At 36.7% G+C, this 18,245-nt stretch overlaps 1 pseudogene; it reads left to right on the top strand.

Annotated features, from left to right (window-relative positions):
• Positions 1 to 2,010: 2,010 nt before the first annotated feature.
• The window catches only part of LOC132680552 (uncharacterized), a 43,389-nt pseudogene continuing 27,154 nt past the window's right edge, over positions 2,011 to 18,245 (top strand).

Below are 18,245 nucleotides of genomic sequence, written 5' to 3'. Positions count from 1 at the left end.
ATTACCTTTATAAAAAGTAATAGTTTATGTGAATTATCACTACAAGTTTCACTGCTCTGTCAGTTAGAGCCTCCTCACCATTATTTATTTTCTATCTACTTGTTTCATGAGTTTATATGGTGAGATAAGATGCCTAGTATAACATCTTATTCCTGTCCACTTAGTTTTGCATTTTTTTTATATTTGATACTTCTACTTATTATGTTATTTATATAAACATAATTAAGCTTATTTTATTTTTAAAAAGTTTTCGGGGCGCCTGGGTGGCGCAGTCGGTTAAGCGTCTGACTTCAGGCAGGTCACGATCTCGCGGTCCGTGAGTTCGAGCCCCGCGTCAGGCTCTGGGCTGATGGCTCGGAGCCTGGAGCCTGTTTCCGATTCTGTGTCTCCCTCTCTCTCTGCCCCTCCCCCGTTCATGCTCTGTCTCTCTCTGTCCCAAAAATAAATAAAAAACGTTGAAAAAGATAAAAAAAAAAAAAAAAAAAAAAGTTTTCCCACTTGTTTTCAAATTTACTTTTGGTTTCAGTTTTATTATGATCCTAATATTAGTGTTAAGAGTATAACACACTCATTAAATATCTAAAAAATTGATTAGATAGTACTTTAGATAGTAAATCAATGCAACAAAACTAGAAATCACAATAATACTAGAATCAAAGAAATTCCCTTTACTGGAAATGAAAAAAAGAATTAAGGACACTCCCAGATAAAAAAAATCAAAGCCTTAATAAAAGGTTATTTACCAAATAACCAATCATATCCCTATGTATTAACACTTATCAAATATAACCAAAATGTTGCTCAGAGGAAAATTTATAATAATTTATCAAAAGTTATAAAAACTTAACAGAACTATTTACGGTCATAAAACCTTGGCATCCTAACTTCAAATGTATATTTTAAATTATAAATGAAGTAACACTTAAATATAAAAAATAGGAGTTCTGAGTATTGTGATATTTTGGTCATTTTTTTAAATTTTTTAAATTTTTTTTTTGGTTGGGGGAGAGAGAGTATATGTGAGCATGCACACAAGCAGTAGAGGGGCAGAGGCAGAAGGAAAAAGAATCTTAAGCTGGTTCTGTGCTCAGTGCGGAGCACAATGCGGAGCTAGATTTCACGACCATGAGATCATGACCTGAGCCGATATCAAGAGCCAGACGCTTAACCAACGGAGCCACCCAGGTGCCCCTTGGTAATATTTTTGATACTGTTTTAAATGCATTTCATTGTCACGCGCGCACACCTGTGTTTGTGTGTGTGTGTGTGTGTGTGTGTGTGTGTGTGTGTAATTTTTAGGTGATATCAGCAAGATGTTGGGATAGGAGATATCAGACTTTGTGCCCCCCATAAAAACCAACCACTATTAGATAGCCATCCACAAATGAAAATAGCCCCCAGGAGGGCTCAAGAGTCCACTCAGAACCTGCAGCAACACAATGGAGCCAAAAACAGAGAACCACTGCACATGAAGGATTGCTGGAAAGACTGGCATAGCTGAGATGTCAGGGGTGGTCAGAAACAAAGAAAGGGGCAGAGTTTATCAGAACTGCCTATTTAGTGGGTGCCACCATGGTCCCTAGTAGCCTACTGTCTGTAAGACCCTGGCAGCCTTTACTGAGGACCTCAACAACCCTCATGGCAGATAGCAGCCGTGGATTATGCACATTTTGCACAGTGAATGCCCACATAGTGTTCACCAGCATGAATCTGAAGAGCTCACCAGCAGCTTTCAATGGTCGTCACCACTACTGACCCCTAAAGAAAAAGACATTGTAGAACCACTCCCCCTAACCAAGGAAGTTGCTGTTTGAGTACCATATGACCAGGCTTCAGACTTCAGCTTCACAGCCACTTCAAGCACTCCTACATCTTAAACTCTGGAGCCACCGCCACTGTAGGCAAGCTCCCATTCTAGCCCTTGTTTCCATGGTTTTGTAAACCCCTGCACCTAGATGCTGAAGTATCTGCCACAATGAGAGTGCCCATGCCTTTGACCCTGGAGCAACAATGTGTGCCTGCATTCTGGACCCCAGATACATGGCTGCTCCAAGGATATTCATGTTCCAAACATTAGTTCTGTGGCCACTCCTCAGGTGCCTGTGCATTAGACACTACTACCACTGCCACTGCAGGTGCACCTGCAAACTGGACCCAGGTTTAAGACAGAATGCTCCAGCCATGACTGCTTCCATGGAAGTAAAAGACATCAGGAGGACTCCAACTGGCTTTGCCACTGAACACCTAACTGCACTTGCCCCTGCTGCAGATACCACCAGTCTTGGCCACCACAGGCCACTGCAATTTTCACTGATGCTAAGATCCGCTGGTATAGCTGAACAGAGGTTACACTGCTATACCCTCTCTGGAACCAGAACTGCTACACTTCACATAGGTAGCCCCTCACACTCACCTGTAGAAAACCAATCTGTAAAGCTTAAGAGAGGTGACTATTTCATCAAATGTACAGATATTACCAAAAAAAAAAAAAAAAAAATCACAAGAAACATAAAATACCAAGGAAACATGACACCACATGAGGAACACATGTTTTCCACTAACTGATCCCAAAGAAATGGAGATCCATGAACGGCTTAACCAAGTATCAAAATAATTGTTTTAAGGGGGCTCAGAGAGCTACTAGAGAACACAAATAAATAATTCAAGAACATTAGGAAAACAATACACAAACAAAATATTTTCAACAGATAAAAATTATAAAACAACAACAACAAAAAAAGATTACCGGGGTGCCTGGGTGGCTCAGTCGGTTAAGCATCCGACTTCGGCTCAGGTCACGATCTCATGGTCGGTGAGTTCGAGCCCCACATCGGGCTCTGGGCTGATGGCTCAGAGCCTGGAGCCTGCTTCCGATTCTGTGTCTCCCTCTCTCTCTGCCCCTCCCCCGTTCATGCTCTGTCTCTCTCTGTCTCAAAAATAAATAAACGTTAAAAAAAAATTTTAAAAAAAGATTACCAAAGAAAAGAATACAAAAAATGAAAAGAGAAAGAAAAATATGGTAGAGGTGTCAACAAAAGACTTAATCAAGCTAAAGAAAGAATCTGTGAACTCAAAGACAGCTCATTTAAAATTATACTTTTAGAGGAGCAAAAAGAAAGAAAAAGGCTGAAAAAGAGTTTGGTACCATCAAGTTAGCAATAGATGAGTTAAAGAAGTCTCAGAAGGAGAAAAGAGAGAGAATGGAGCAGAAAGTATATTTGAAGAAATAATGGCTAAAAACTTCCCAAATCTGGGGAGAGACATGGACATTCAATTATATGAAACTCATAAAATCTCCAAACAGATTCAACCCAAAAAGGACTTCACCCAGACACATTATAATGAAATTGTCAAAAATCTAAGACAAAATTTCTAAAGCAGCAGGAGAAAATAAACTCATCACATACAAGGGAATCCCCAGTAGGATATCAGCAGATATCTCAGCATTACAAGAAAAAGAAAATGACAGGCTGGTATCTTTCTTGACGATAAGTCCAAAATTCCTCAATAAAACACTAGCAAACTGATTTCCACAGCACATTAAAATGACTGTACATCATGATCAAGGTGGATTTAGAATTTATCCCCAGGATGCAAGGGTGGTTGAACACATGTGAATCAGTAAATGTGAGGCACTACTTTAACAAAATGAAGGAAAAAAATCACAGGACTGCCTCAGTGGGTATGGAAAAAAACAAACAAACAAACAAACATTTGACAACATTTAACATCCATCATGATAAATACCCTCAACAAATTAGGTAAATATAAGGAAGGTGAATGTGTGTGTGTGTGTCTGTGTGTGTCTGTGTGTGTGAGTGTGCGACCAGCCTACAATTAATACCCTACTCAATGGTGAAAATCATAAACTTTTCCTTTAAGATAAGGAACACAACAGAGTGTCTAGCCTTATCACTTCTCTCAATCATGCTATTGAAGTCCTAGCCAGAGCAATTAGGCAAGAAAAACTCATAAAAGGCATTTTAAATGGAAAGGAAAAAGCATAATTGTCTGTTTGTAGATGACTTGACCTTACATATAGAAAACCCTAAAGACTCCACCAAAATACTATTAAAACTAATAAACAAATTCAGTAAAATTGCCGGATACAAAATCAACATATAAAATAGAGTTGCATTTCTATATATTAATGATGATCTGAAAAAGAATAAAATATTTAGGAATAAATTTAATCAAGGAGGCAAAAGATCATACAGTAAAAGCTATATAAAATTTATTAAAGGGGCACCTGGGTGGCTAAGTCAGTTAAGCGACTAACTTTTGATATCTGCCTCTTTTTCTCTCTCAAAATAAATAAGTAAACATTTTTTTTAATCATTAAAGAAACTGAAGAAGAAACAAATAGAAGATATCCCATAGATGGGAAAAATCGATATTGTTAAAATATCCAGAGTACCCAAAGTGATCTGTATATTCTATACAATCCTTATTTAAATTCCAATGGCATTTTTCACAAAAATTGAAAAAAAAAAAAAAAGCAAACCTGAAAGCAGAATGCCATAAAAGTCCAGGAAGAAAACACAAGACAAAATTCCTTGACTGGCATTGGCAATGAGTTTTTGGATTTGGCACTGAAACACAAACTGAAGCAAAAATAAACAAATGGAACTACATCAAACTAAAAACTTTTTGCACGGCAAAAGAAACAATCAACAAAATGAAAAGACAACCTACGGAATGGAAGAAAACATTTGCAAATCATATGTCTGTTAAGGAGTTAGTATCCAGAATACTTAAGGAACTTATGTGACTCATTTGCAAAATCAAATAACCCAATTAAAAAATGGGGAAAGTACAAGAACAGATATTTTTCCAAAGAAGACATACAAATCGCTAACAGGTATTTGAAGAGATGATCAGCATCACTAATTATCAGTGGAATGCAAATCAAAACCACAGGACACATCCCCTCATATCTGTTAGAATGGCTATTATCAAAAAGTAATAAAATAGTAAGTGTCAGCAAGGATGTAGAGAAGAGGGAATCCTTGTTCAGTGCTGGTGGAAATGTAGATTGGTACAGCCATTATGGAAAACAGTATGGAAGTTCCTCAAAAATTTAAAAATAGAACTACTGTATGATTCAGCAATTCCATTTCTGGATAAATACACAAAGTAAATATAATCATTGTCTGGAAGAGATATCTGCACTTCTGAGTTCACTGCAGCATTATTCACAGTAGCCACGATATGGAAATAACCTAAGTGTCTATTAACAGATGAATGAATACAGAAAATGTAGTAAATACATACATACATATATATATATGTATTATATATATACACACATTCTATTCCATGTATATACTCTATACATACACACACACACACATATATATAGTAAATGTAGAAAATGTAGAAAATGTAGTAAATATATATATATATACACACACACACATACATTCTATTCCATGTATATACTCTATTATATTCGAAGAGAGAATATTATTCATCCTTCAAAAAGAAGGCAACCCTGCCATGAGCAACAAGATGAATCTGGAGGCCATTATGCTAAGTGAATAAGCCAGACACAGAAAGGCAAACACTGCATGAACTCATAGCAACAGAGTTTGGTAACTGTGGTAACATAATTACTAAGGCTAAGTGTAGGGGTAAAAGGAAGATGTGAATCATCGGTACAAACTTCAGACTATCGTCAGTCAATAATGTGCTGTATACTTGAAGTTTGCTAAGAGAGTGGATCTCAAATATCCTCACCATCAAAACAACAACAACAACAACAACAAAACAATCAGTAACAATGTGAAGTGATAGATATGTTAACTAACTTATTTCTAGTAATAATTTCAAATGTAACCATATATCAAAATGTCACATTGAACCAACTATATGCTATTTTTACTTATAAAAAATCAATAAAATGAGTAGGTGAGAACTTAGAGAAATAGAGAATAATAAATACCAATGAATAAAATTAAAACTTATTATATGTCCTATTTGTGGTTTCCCTAATATAATAAACACAAAATTTTATATTAAAAATTTTATAGATGGAAATATATAATATATAGTAGTTTTCTATGTGACATGAATACTTGAACTCTGTTGACACTTTTAGATATATTATGATCTGTTAAAGAATATGTGATCAAAGAGATATATTAAGAAAATGGTTCACATGATTTTAGAGTCTGGCAAGTCCAAAATCAAGTCCAGCCCGGTGGCAGGCTGGAGACTTGGCAGAGCTGATGTTCCAGTTTGAGTCTAAAGGCAGTCCAGGAAAGGCTGGTGTTGCAGATGAAATCCAAAAGCAGACTGCTGGAGAATACTGCCTTCTTTGGGGAGGCCAGTAGTTTTTCTATTCAGGCCACAAACCAATTGCATAAGGATCATCAACATTATAAGGGCAATCTGCTTTACTCAAAGTCCACAAAATTAAGTGTGTAAGTGTTTATTTCACCCAAAACACTCCTAAAGAAACACCAAGAATAATTTTTGACCAAATATCTAGGCACCCTGTGGCCCCTTGGCCCAGCCAAGTTTACTCATAAAATTAACTATCACAAATATTATCTTACTTGGCAAAGAAAGCACATCCCTCTATCGCTTGAATATTAGGAGATCAGAAATAAGGCTTCTCTAGTGTGCTCACCATGTGGAAGGTCAGAGCTGAGAAGAAAACCAAATTTATAGGCAAGTGCCTATATCAGGTCACAGGAGTGCAGTCTGTGGTGTGGAAAATAGAGAATACTTTTATATGTTGCTTGAAAAATGGAATATTTGTAGAACAGTTTGTCAAAATCCTAAACGGTCTCCAAATGCAAGGTGGGTTTTTGTGGAGGAAGATAGGTGGTTAGAGGCACACATCACGGATGTCACAGCAGGGCTACTCTGAAGAGAAGAAATTCAAAAAGAATTCACTCACTGGGGAACAAGAGAGGAGGACAGCTCTGAGAAAGACAAAGGCAAATCCAATAGCAAGTTGTTATCACTGATGTCATAAATTACTAACCCAAATCTCCTTATCCTACTTTTCTAGGAGAGAATTAGTTAAAGGGGTAAGACAGGAATCCACTAACATGTGATGATTATGTGACTAATTTTGAAAAGTCAAAGGATGCTGAACTGAGAGCCTCTCAGGTCATAAGTGAGTATTCTCATCATACATTAATGCACAACAGTTTCTGTATTATAGCTTTGAAGTACGAAGAAAATAACTGGGTCATAAATCAATGAGATGGTGATCCATTTCATTCTTCGTCTTTGAGCTATGATTAAATTCAGTGATGAAACTTTGTATTTGGGTCTGAGATAGTTTGCTTCCTTTTACCCCTCTTCGTATGATGGAGTTTTTCTTTTAGAAGTTTTGATTCCCCATAGTAACTCAGTTAGAGATCGCCACAAGTGCCATTTTCTTCTTTCTGTTTTTCTCATTCTCATAGACAACACTGACACTGTGCTATTTTCCCAAAGATGTTATTTTAATGGACATTACACTGGTGAATTTGGCAACAACAAGGCAAACAGCAGAGTTGGGAGACATGTGGCTGTGTGATGTGATTGCATCTTTTGGCTGAGATACAGACCTTAGATTTACTATTCCCAAATGTCTCATCTGACTCATTTTCATTATTTTTACAACACAGGAAGATGCTTTTGGTATCCATAGGCCAAACTTCAACTCGCCGTAACCCCTATCCCAAACACCTCTGTGCTTGAGTTTATCCTGATCCTTGAAGCTACTGAAAACGCTTTAATAAAATCATAATAAAAAAGGCCTTAAATACAAGTGGTACATTGCAAATGCTTCCTTTTCCTTGCTTCTGCTCCAATCTGTGCTTTAGGGATGCTTTCCGTGCCAAATCCGGTGCCTTTGGAGTGGGTCCCCAAAGATTTCTGAGCTTTCTATTCTAGCTCTTTGAATAAATGAGACAGTTAGAATTGGCAGGACTTAGTCTTCATCTTCGAAGCCTCAGGGAATGAGAGTACCAGTCTCTTCCTGGTGTTAGCTTTTGAAGTCCTTTCTTTGTTTTGTTTTGTTTAAATATTGAAGCCTTAGAATTGGAAGAAGTGAGTTTGATTCCTTATACTTTCTGCAATTTTGAAAAAATAACTTGGACTCTTTAAATATGTTTCCTCGTTCATAAGGAGAAAATATTTCTTGCCTGCTTGTTGTGATGGATAAATACCGTAATGTAGGTTGGAACATACAACAAAGAACACATTGTTAAGTACTAGCAACACCAATTCCATTATGATTTATGTAATTTTTATGTAACAGAAAAGTAAACTTAGTGTTCCTGAACAAAGAGTAGTCATCAAATAATTCATTTTTGATTAATTGATTCAAAATCACCTAGTTTCCTTTTACAAGTTCGATGTCATATTCAACACCAAATCCAAAGGATGTAGTCATTAAAAAACTGGTTGATACAGGTTATTTCAAAAGATTTCATTGGCTACATTGTATATATTCAAAAAGAACGAATCATGGTCAATCAAGAGTTATTGTACCCTCTGACACAGAAAGCTTTTTCAATAAACCAGATTTGTGTCTATAGCATGTCCCTAGAAAGGAAGGAGAAAACAAAGATATGTGTGATTTATTTGTATGTTACGTTTGTGCATATTGAGAAAATATCACAAATCAAAGGACACTTGATGAGCAATCTCTCATTTAGAGGAGAAACCAGAGGTATGTGATAAGATTTTTTTGTTATTTAATACTGACTTATTAATATATTTAACATCTAAATCATGCTAAGTCCAAAATGGAATTGAAGTGACTTGTCAGCCTTCAAAATCCTCTAATATTGTTGGAATATATGCATTACATTTTTATATATTATTTCATTTATTGTAACTTAGTCACTGTCCACTGACTCACTCCCTCAGACAGTACACAGTGGCTAAGGAAGAAGTTGGAAAGTAAAGTCAGGTCTCTTGAATCCAAAGTATACCTTCCTTCTATCACATACCTCCAGACATGGACACTTTAGAGAAAAGGATCACAATGTTGTCCTTTCAGTATGAACTTGTTGGTTTAGTCAGCACTAATTTGGGGATGAAAACTAAGAAGTTCAACCTCTGATAACGATTTTAAAGGAAAATCTTTGTTACCTAGCACCTAAGTAATTAGTGACAATACAAGTATTTAACACTCTGCAGGTAGAAAATTAAAAGCACGAGTCACAGAAAATCATTCTGAAAATACCAAAAGCTAAGGCTACTATAATTCTCTAATGCGATATGGTGGACTTCAGGAAATAGTACATCTTACTCAATTTCATCCCTCTGAGATACTAACAGAGTTCCTCACACATAGCAGAAGGCAGATTAATGTATTTATGACATTAAATTAAATTCAAGCAAAACCAAATCTCAGGTACCCAGCCCTATACCAAACTTGAAGTTACTTGTCTGAAACATTCAGAAAAAGAAAAAAAATGCTTCAAAAAATATCCTAAGTTGTTGTATTTCCATACACCAATAATGAACTACCAGAGAGACAAATTAAGAAAACAACCCCACTTAAAATTGCACTGAAAAAAATAAAACACCTAGGATAAATGTAACCAAGGAGGTGAATAATCTGTACTCTGAAAACTATGACACAGATAAAAGAAATTAAAAATGATACAAATAAGTAGAAATATGTGCTGTGCTCATGCATTGAAAGAATTAAAATTGTTAAAATGTCCGTACTGCCCGAAGCAATCTAAAGATTCAGTGCAATCCCTATCAAAATACCAATGGCATTTTTCACAGAACTAGAACAAATAACCCTAAACTTTGTATGGAATCACAAAAGACCGTGAACAGCTAAAGCCATCTTGAGAAAGAAGAATAATGCTGGATGTACCACTCCCTGATTTCAAAATACAGTACCAAGCTATAGTAATCCAAACAGTAGAGCACCAGCACAAAAACTGACATGTATATCAATGAAACAGAGTAGAGAATCTAAAAATAAACCTATGCTTATATAGTCAATTAATCTTCGACAAGAAGGCAAGGATATACAAACAGGAAAAGGCAGGGTTTTCAAGAAACGCTGTTGGAAAAACTGGACAGCTACAGGCAAAATACTGAAACTGGACCACTTCCTGACAGCACACGCAAAAATAAACTCAGAGTGTACTAAGGACTTAAAAGTAAGACTGGAAAACATAGAACTTCCAGAAAAAAGCATAGGCGGTAAGCTTTTGGACATAAATCTGAACAATTTTTTTTTTGATCTGTCTCTTTAGGTAAGGGTAACAAAAGCAAAAATAAAGAAATGAAACTATATCAAACTGAAAAGCTTTTACACAGCAAAGGAAATCACCAACAAAACAAAAAGGCAACCTACTGAATGAGAGAAGGGATTTATAAATGATACAACTGATAAGGGGTAAATATTCAAAACACAAACAGAACTGACAAAACACCATATAAAAAACCTGAACCATTTAATTAAAAAAATAGGCAGAGGATGTGAACAGACGGTTCTTCAAAGAAGACTTACAGATGGCTAACAGATAGATGCAAAGATGCTCAACATCGCTTATCAGGGAAATTCAAATCAAAACCACAATGAGATACCTCACGCCAGTCAGAATGGCTAAAGTCAACAGCACAAGAAATAACAAGCGTTGGTAAGAATGTGGAGAAAAGGGAACCCGCATGATCTGTTGGTAGGAATGCAAAATGGTGCAGCCACTGTGGAAAACCGTAGGGAGTTTCCTAAAAAAATTAAAAAAATAGAAATAACATATTATCCAGCAATTCCAATTTACCAGGTAAATTCTGGGTATTTACCTGAAGAAAACGAAAACACTAATTCAAAAATATATGCTCAGCTCTGGGGCGTCCTGGATGGCTCAGTCAGTTAAGTACCATACTCTTGATCTCATGGTTCATGGTTTCGAGCCCCACATCAGACTCTATGCTGATAGTGTGGAGCCTGCTTGGGATCCTCTTTCTCCTTGTCTCTCTCTCTTCCTCCCTCACTTGTGCTCTGTCTCTCTCAAAATAATAAGTAAACTTAAACAAACTTAAAAAATAAAATAAAATATACACTCACCCCTATATTCAATGCAGCATTATTTGCAATAACCAAGACATGGAAATAGGCCAAGTGTCCACAGATTGATGAATGGATAAAGAAGAGGTGAATGGAATATTATGCAGCCATAAGAAGAATGAAATCTTGCCATTTGTAATGACATGGATAGAGCTAGACAGTATTATGCCAAGTGACATAGTTTGTCAGAGAAAGACAATACCATATGATTTTACGTACACATGGAAATTAAGAAACAAAACAAATGAGCAAAGAGGAGAAAAAAAGAGAGGGGGGGTAAACCAAGACACGGACTCTTAACTATAGAGAACAAATGACGGTGGGGTGCCTGGGTGGCTCAGTCGGTTAAGCATCCGACTTCGGCTCAGGTCATGATCTCGCAGTTTGTGAGTTTGAGCCCCGCGTCCGGCTCTGTGCTGACAGCTCGGAGCCTGGAGCCTGGAGCCTGCTTTGGATTCTGTGTCTCCCTCTCTCTCTGCCGCTCCCCCAGTCACACTCTGTTTCTCTCTCTCTCAAAAATAAATCAACATTAAAAATAAATTTAAAAAACTGATTGTTATCAGAGGAGAGGTGGGGGGAATGGGTAAAATAGTTGAGGGGGATTAAGGAGTGCTCTTGTGATGAGCACCAGGTGATGTATAGAAGTGTTGAATCACTATCTTGTACATCTGAAACTAATACTACACTGTACATTAACTGAAATTTAAATAAAAAATAAAAGGTACAAACTTCCAGTTATAAAATAAATTAGGCATGGGGATGTAATGTACAGTATAGAAAATATAGTTAATAACATTGTAGCAATTTTGTATGTTGATAGATGGTATCTATCATGATGGTCATTTTGTAATGTCTATAAATATTAAATCACCACGTTATATATGTGAAACTAATATAATATCATATGTCAAATACACTTCAATGAAATTATATATATAGATATATTTATACACACTATATATGCATGGCATATATAACTTTAAACTTAACAATTTATCAGAAAGTTAGATCAAAATAAAAAAAATGACTTTTTTTATTCTGAAAAACAAAAAAGGGGATTGAATTTCAAGAAAGATAATCATAGGGTCAGAAAAATGCAAATGTTTATTTATTTATTTACAAAACTAAGTTCTGTGAATCACAGTCATCTGAATTCATAGTTCTTAAAAATATTAAAACTTTTAGTGCTACTATAATGTGTCTTAGAAAGTGCTAATCATGCAATGTATTTTAGTGACATCCTTTTGGCTGCTTTCCCTTCACTATAGGCACTGTGCTTGGTGTCGAGGAAAACATACTTTTAGAATTTGTATGAGCTTGAATAAGAAGACATTACAAAAATGTATAGGATGCATCAGGTTACACATAAAATCATAATTAATTTCAAAGTGTTACACACAAAGAAGAGTTGATTATCTCTGTTAGATGTGGAATTAGGGAAGCCATCAAGAGGTGACATTTGAGTTGGATTCTGCAGGATGAATGTGTTAGTGCCTCATAGTAATGGAGGAGGATTGAGCTCCAAAAAGAGGGAACATTATATGATAAGGTAAACAGATGGAAAATGCAGATACATTTAAGCAGCAATGTACTCCTGGTCATAAAGTGGGCAACTTCAAAACAAAGAAATCTTTGCATGGCATGTGAAGGAGCTTGGATTTTATTCTCAATGTAATAAGGGATTCATAGGAAGGATGTCATCAGGGAAAATGATATTATTAGAGTTGCATTTCAAGAAGAAAACTGGCAGAGACAGGCTGCTTGTTTGCCAAATATGGTGAAACTTTTAGTTTCTGGTCCCTGTGAATGAATAGAGTTTTTCGCACTGTGTACACGAGGCTAATTGTGAGCAAGAATTAAACTTTTATTGTTTTAAGCCACTGAAATTTGGGAATTTATTTGTTATAATAGCTAGCACTATTTCCCTAAGTAATAAACATTGGTGCCTTGAAGTTGGGTGATCCTGCAACAAAAATCTGAACATACAACATTGCTTTATTGGTCAGTAGTTACTAGAAGAAAAAGAACAGTTGATGTGAGAATTGTTTAGTTTAGAAACAAAATAGCAAAACAATGATGGAATACAGATTTTTGCAGCTTTGTAGGGTTAGGAAAAAAGAGTACTTCTAGATCCCAAACAGTAAAAGAGAAAGCTTAGTCCATTTTGACTATTATAACATAATACCATTGACTGGGTGGCTTAGAAACAACAGAAATTTACCTTTCACAGTTCTGGAGACTGGGAAGTCCAAGCCCAAGGTGGCAGCAAATCCAGTGTCTGATTTGAGTCCACTCCCTGGTTCATAGATGATTGTCTTCTCACTGTATCTTCACAAGATGGAAGGGATAAGGGATCTTTCTGGGGCCTCTTTTGTAAAGACTAATCCTATTCATGAGGGCCCCAACCTAATGACTTAATCACATCCTAAAACCATAACACTGGGATTAGGATTTCATCGTATGAATAAGGGAAGGGAGGGGAACACAAATATTCAGTCCATAGCATTCTGCCGCTAGCTCCCCAAAGAAATCCCTGTTCTTCTCACATGCAAAATATGTTTGTTACATCTTAACAGTCCCATACTTAAATGTCTGAGTTCATTCCAGCATCAACTCTAAACTCTAAAATCAAAGTCTCATCTAAATATATTTTCAATCAGATATGGGTGAGACTCAAAGTACAATTCATCCTGAAGCCAGTTGCTCTCCAGCTATAAACTTGGGAAACCAAACAAGTTATGTGCTTTGAAACTACAGCAGTTAGGCACAGAATAGACATTCTTATTCCAAAGAATAAAGGGTAACAGGTCCCAAGCAAGTCCAAACTACAAGGCAGACTCCATCAGATATGAGGGTTTGAGAATAATTCCCTTTGGCTTGATACTCTCTGCCCAGAACCACTGGAATGGAGGTCCAATCATACACACTGTGAAGTGAGTGGTCTCCCCTTCTGGACCCACTGGGTTAGGTGTCATGCCTTGTAGTTTGGCCCTACCCCTACTGCTTTGGGCAGAGGTTATCTCTGGCCCTTCTTTTTGAAACTGAAGATGTACCCCTGATGATCTCTGAGCCACTTTTTGGGTCATTCTTCCCCAGTTGAGGAATGAAACCTGGCACTCTGCTGACATGTTAATTAGGCCCATGATTCACATCTATACTTACCTCCTTATCAAATGATAAACCCTTAGTTTTCTCTTCTGAACATGCTTTCTCCTTTTTTTTTTTTTCAGTATGGATTTGTTTATTTATTATTATGTCACTTTTAAGTCACTCTTTAACTCACTTCTCTCTTCTCATATTTTACTATAAGCAGTCAGAACAAACCACGTTGTACTTTCACCACGTTGCTTAGAAATCTCTTTAGTTAGCTGAAGAAATGGTAAGCTCTTCAGTTAACTATCCAATTTCGTCCCTTGAAAATTCCATCTTTCGCGAAACACCAGAACGCAAGCATAACCCAGCTAAGTTCTTTGCCACTCTATCACAAGGATGGCCTTTCCGCCAGTTTTCTATAATATATTTCTCATTTCCATCTGAGACCTCATCAGAATGGCCTTGACCATCTACATTTCTATCCACATTCTGTTCAAAATTCTTTAGGTATTTTTTTAAGGAGACTCAGGCTTTCTCTACAACTCTCCTTTTTCTTTCTGAGCCCTCATGCAAATCACCCAGAATAGTTCATTTATGGCAATGCAGGCTTCTTCTAGCAGGCAGCTCAAAACTCTTCCATCCTCTACCCCATCACCCAGTTCCATAACTGCTTCCACATCTTTAGGTTATTTGTTAGAGCAACACTCCTATTTCTTGGTATCGACTTCTGTTTTAGTCAATTCAGATCACTATAATAGACTGGGTGGCTTAAAAACAACAGCAATTTATTTCTGCTCTGGAGGCAGGAAGTCTAAGAACAAGGTGGCAGCAGATTTGGTGTCTGGTGAGAGTCCCCTTCCTGGTTCATTGATGCCTGTCTTCTCACTGTGTCTTCCCATGGTCAAAGGAACAAGGGAGTTGCATGGGGTGTCTTTTAAGAGGGCAATTATCCCATTCATGAGGACTCTATCCTCATGACCTAATCAACACCAAAAGGTCTTATGTCCTAAAAGTATCACCTTGGGGGTTAACACTTCAAAATATGAATTTTTGGAGGACACAAACATTCAGTCTATATACAGTAAGGCATGAAAGATTTTTAAGAGAAAAAAAATGATGCAAGTAAAGTTCAGATTAAGGATTCAGTCTTCCCAATCAAGCCTACTATCTCAGTCAACTTCAAGGTCACCAGTGTTAAGTTGAGACAGAGGTAGGGGACTGAGGAAGAAAAGAAACAGATTGAGAATTAAAGCTAGGAAATAACTTTGGATGTGTTTTCTGTCACCTGAAACTATCTGGAAGCAGTTAGTATTTGAGAAAAAATTATTATCAACAAAGTTTAAGTTCACACTTGCTTACAATTATAAGCTAAACTTGCACTGACAAGAAGTTGTCTACAGAAATGGCTGAAACACTATAGAGTTTTCAAAAAAGAATGCCTTTCAATACACATCTCAGTCAAATAATGGACATGGAAGAACATACTGGAGTGAGATCAAACAATGGATAAAAGAGCTCCTGTCACAAACTATAATGAGAGTGTATTCAAAGGTCTCCCCTTATTCAGGGTAGGAGATTTAACACTATCCACCAAAAAAGTTTCCAAATTACTATGCACCATGACTTGATGTTCACCCATTTTATTCCTTCCAAATGAGATATTTATTATGTTGAAGAGATGTGTGTGTGTGTGTGTGTGTGTGTGTGTGTGTGTGTGTGTGTATTGAGGGACAGGAAGAACAGAGATAACATTTTTATTTCCTAGAATGAGTGGCTACCAAGTCTCAAAAACAGGATTAAAAACTGTCCCATATTGTGGACTCTGTGGTAAATGCAATGATTGAAAGGGACTTATGAACCATCTCACTTAGAGAAGTTGAAGTGTGTTCAAACTATGGAGACAGGATAAGATAGATATTTATTTGCCTGAAGAGTGGACTACTGAAGAAACTGGCAAGGTTTTCATTATTGCATTTCCATCCTGGGTACACAGATAGACTATATTTCTTTGCCCTCCTCACAGTTATCAGGGAACAGGTCTCATACCACTGGATAATATTCAAAAGTAAAGTATACTACTTCTAGACTTGGATCATAAAAACATTTATAATCTTCCATTCTTCTTCCCTTTCTGCTGGCTGGATGTAGACGATCCAGGAGAGGATCTTGAGATCCAAAGAGACCATAGAGCCACAGGTTGACAATGGCAAACTCCACCAGCCTGGGTCTTTGAATGACTACATGGAGCAGTGACATCATCATGCCCACCACCACCCAGTGGACTTCACATGAGTGAGAACTGAACTTCTACTGCATAAAGCCACCAATATTTTTTGTCATTATAGCAACTAGCACTGCACTGTAGATAGTCTGAAGAACTACAAAGCTGAAATCAGAAAACGTTATTTGTCTACTAAAATAATCCAGGTAAGGAAGAATGAGGGCTTGATATTAAATAGTAGTAGTGGATGAAACTGTAGATAACTTTGATGTATTTGAATAAAATATATTTAGAAAGCAATGATTAATTATGATATGAGAGGATGAGAAGAGATAAGATATAAAAACTACAATCCTGAGTTGTATTAAGGTCACAAACTAATATAAAGAAAGAAGAGGCACCAAGAGGAAAATAGTTTTGTTTTAGGTTTTAAGTGTCAAGGGGACGTTCACTAGGCAGGTATATTAAGTGAATTTTGAGCACAGAAAAAAAAATGAGAAAAAAAAATAGACTCAGTAGTTATAAGCATGGCATATAGGTGGTAGTAAAGTAATGGAAGCCCTCAATTCATCTCATAACAGTAACATGATATAAATACAATAATGTAAACAGAAAATTAAGTATACAATTACATGTTACATATAATATGAATTTAACAAGATATAGAAACAATACAATAAAATAGAAATAGTTCAAGAAATATGAAAGTGCGGTCCATATCAAAGGGGAAGGGGAAATCAACAGACACAGGTCTGAAGAAAACCCAGATATGAAATTATCAGACAATGACTTTGAAATAGTTATGATAAATTGGTTTAAGATTTTTTTTTTTTCATGTAGATATGATGATGAGCAGAGGGAAATCTCGGAAAAGGAATGGAAATTGCTTCTTTTTTTTTTAAAGGACAGAACAGAAATCATAGAAAACTAAAATAAACATCCAAGAGACAAGTTTAACTATATACTAGAGTCAGAAGAAAGGGTCAATGGCCATGAAGAGATACTATTCAATCTGAACAGAAAAAAAACCAAAAAACAAAAAACCAAGAAAACGAGAAAAGCCTCAGTAATTTGTAGAAAATAGCATTTGATATCTTATCAGAAACAAGAGGATTAAGAATACAATGGAACAAGATCTTCAAAGTGTTGAAAGGAAAATAAAAAGAGTGCTTACAACTCCATATCTAGCAAATAGTTTCAAATGTGAGTGTGAAATACAGTTGAATAAACAAAAATTGAGCACCAACAAGCCCACTCTAAAAGAAATGCTGAAGAAACTTAATCTTTTTTTTTTTTTTTTAGTTTATTTATTTGTTTGAAAGAAGCAGACACAGCATGAGTGAGGGAGGGGCAGAGAAAGAGAAAGAGAGAGAATCCCAAGCAGGCTCCAAGCTGCCAGCACAGAGCCCAAAGTGGGGCTCGAATTCACGAACCGTGAGATCATGACCCGAGCTGAAATCAAGAGTCAGATGCTTAACCAACTGAGCCACCCAGGCGCCCAAAGAAACTTGATCTTTAGATTAAGAAACAAAACTACACAAGTCTGTACTCAAGGTTTGTGAATTCCAGCCTCAAGTTGGGCTCTGTGCCAACAGCAGAGAGCCTGCTGGGGATTCTCTTTCTCCCCCTCTCTCCTCATCTCTTACTCACACACACATGCCCACACACTCTCTCCCTCTCCCCCCCTCTCTCTCTCTCTCTCCTCAAAATAAATAAACATTTTTCAAAAAGAAAAAATAAAAGGACCCTCTGGATGGATCAGTAAGTTAAGTGACCGGCTTGGGCTCCGGTCACGATCTTGCGGTTCATGAGTTCAAGCCCCACCCAACGCCACCCCACCCCATCCCACCCTGATCAGGCTCTGTGCGATAGCTCAGACCCTGG

This window comes from Panthera onca, chromosome A1 (assembly GCF_046562875.1).
Source record: "Panthera onca isolate mPanOnc1 chromosome A1, mPanOnc1 haplotype 2, whole genome shotgun sequence".
In the NCBI taxonomy this organism is placed as follows: Eukaryota; Metazoa; Chordata; class Mammalia; order Carnivora; family Felidae; genus Panthera; species Panthera onca.
This window is presented reverse-complemented; position numbering and strand designations above follow the sequence as displayed.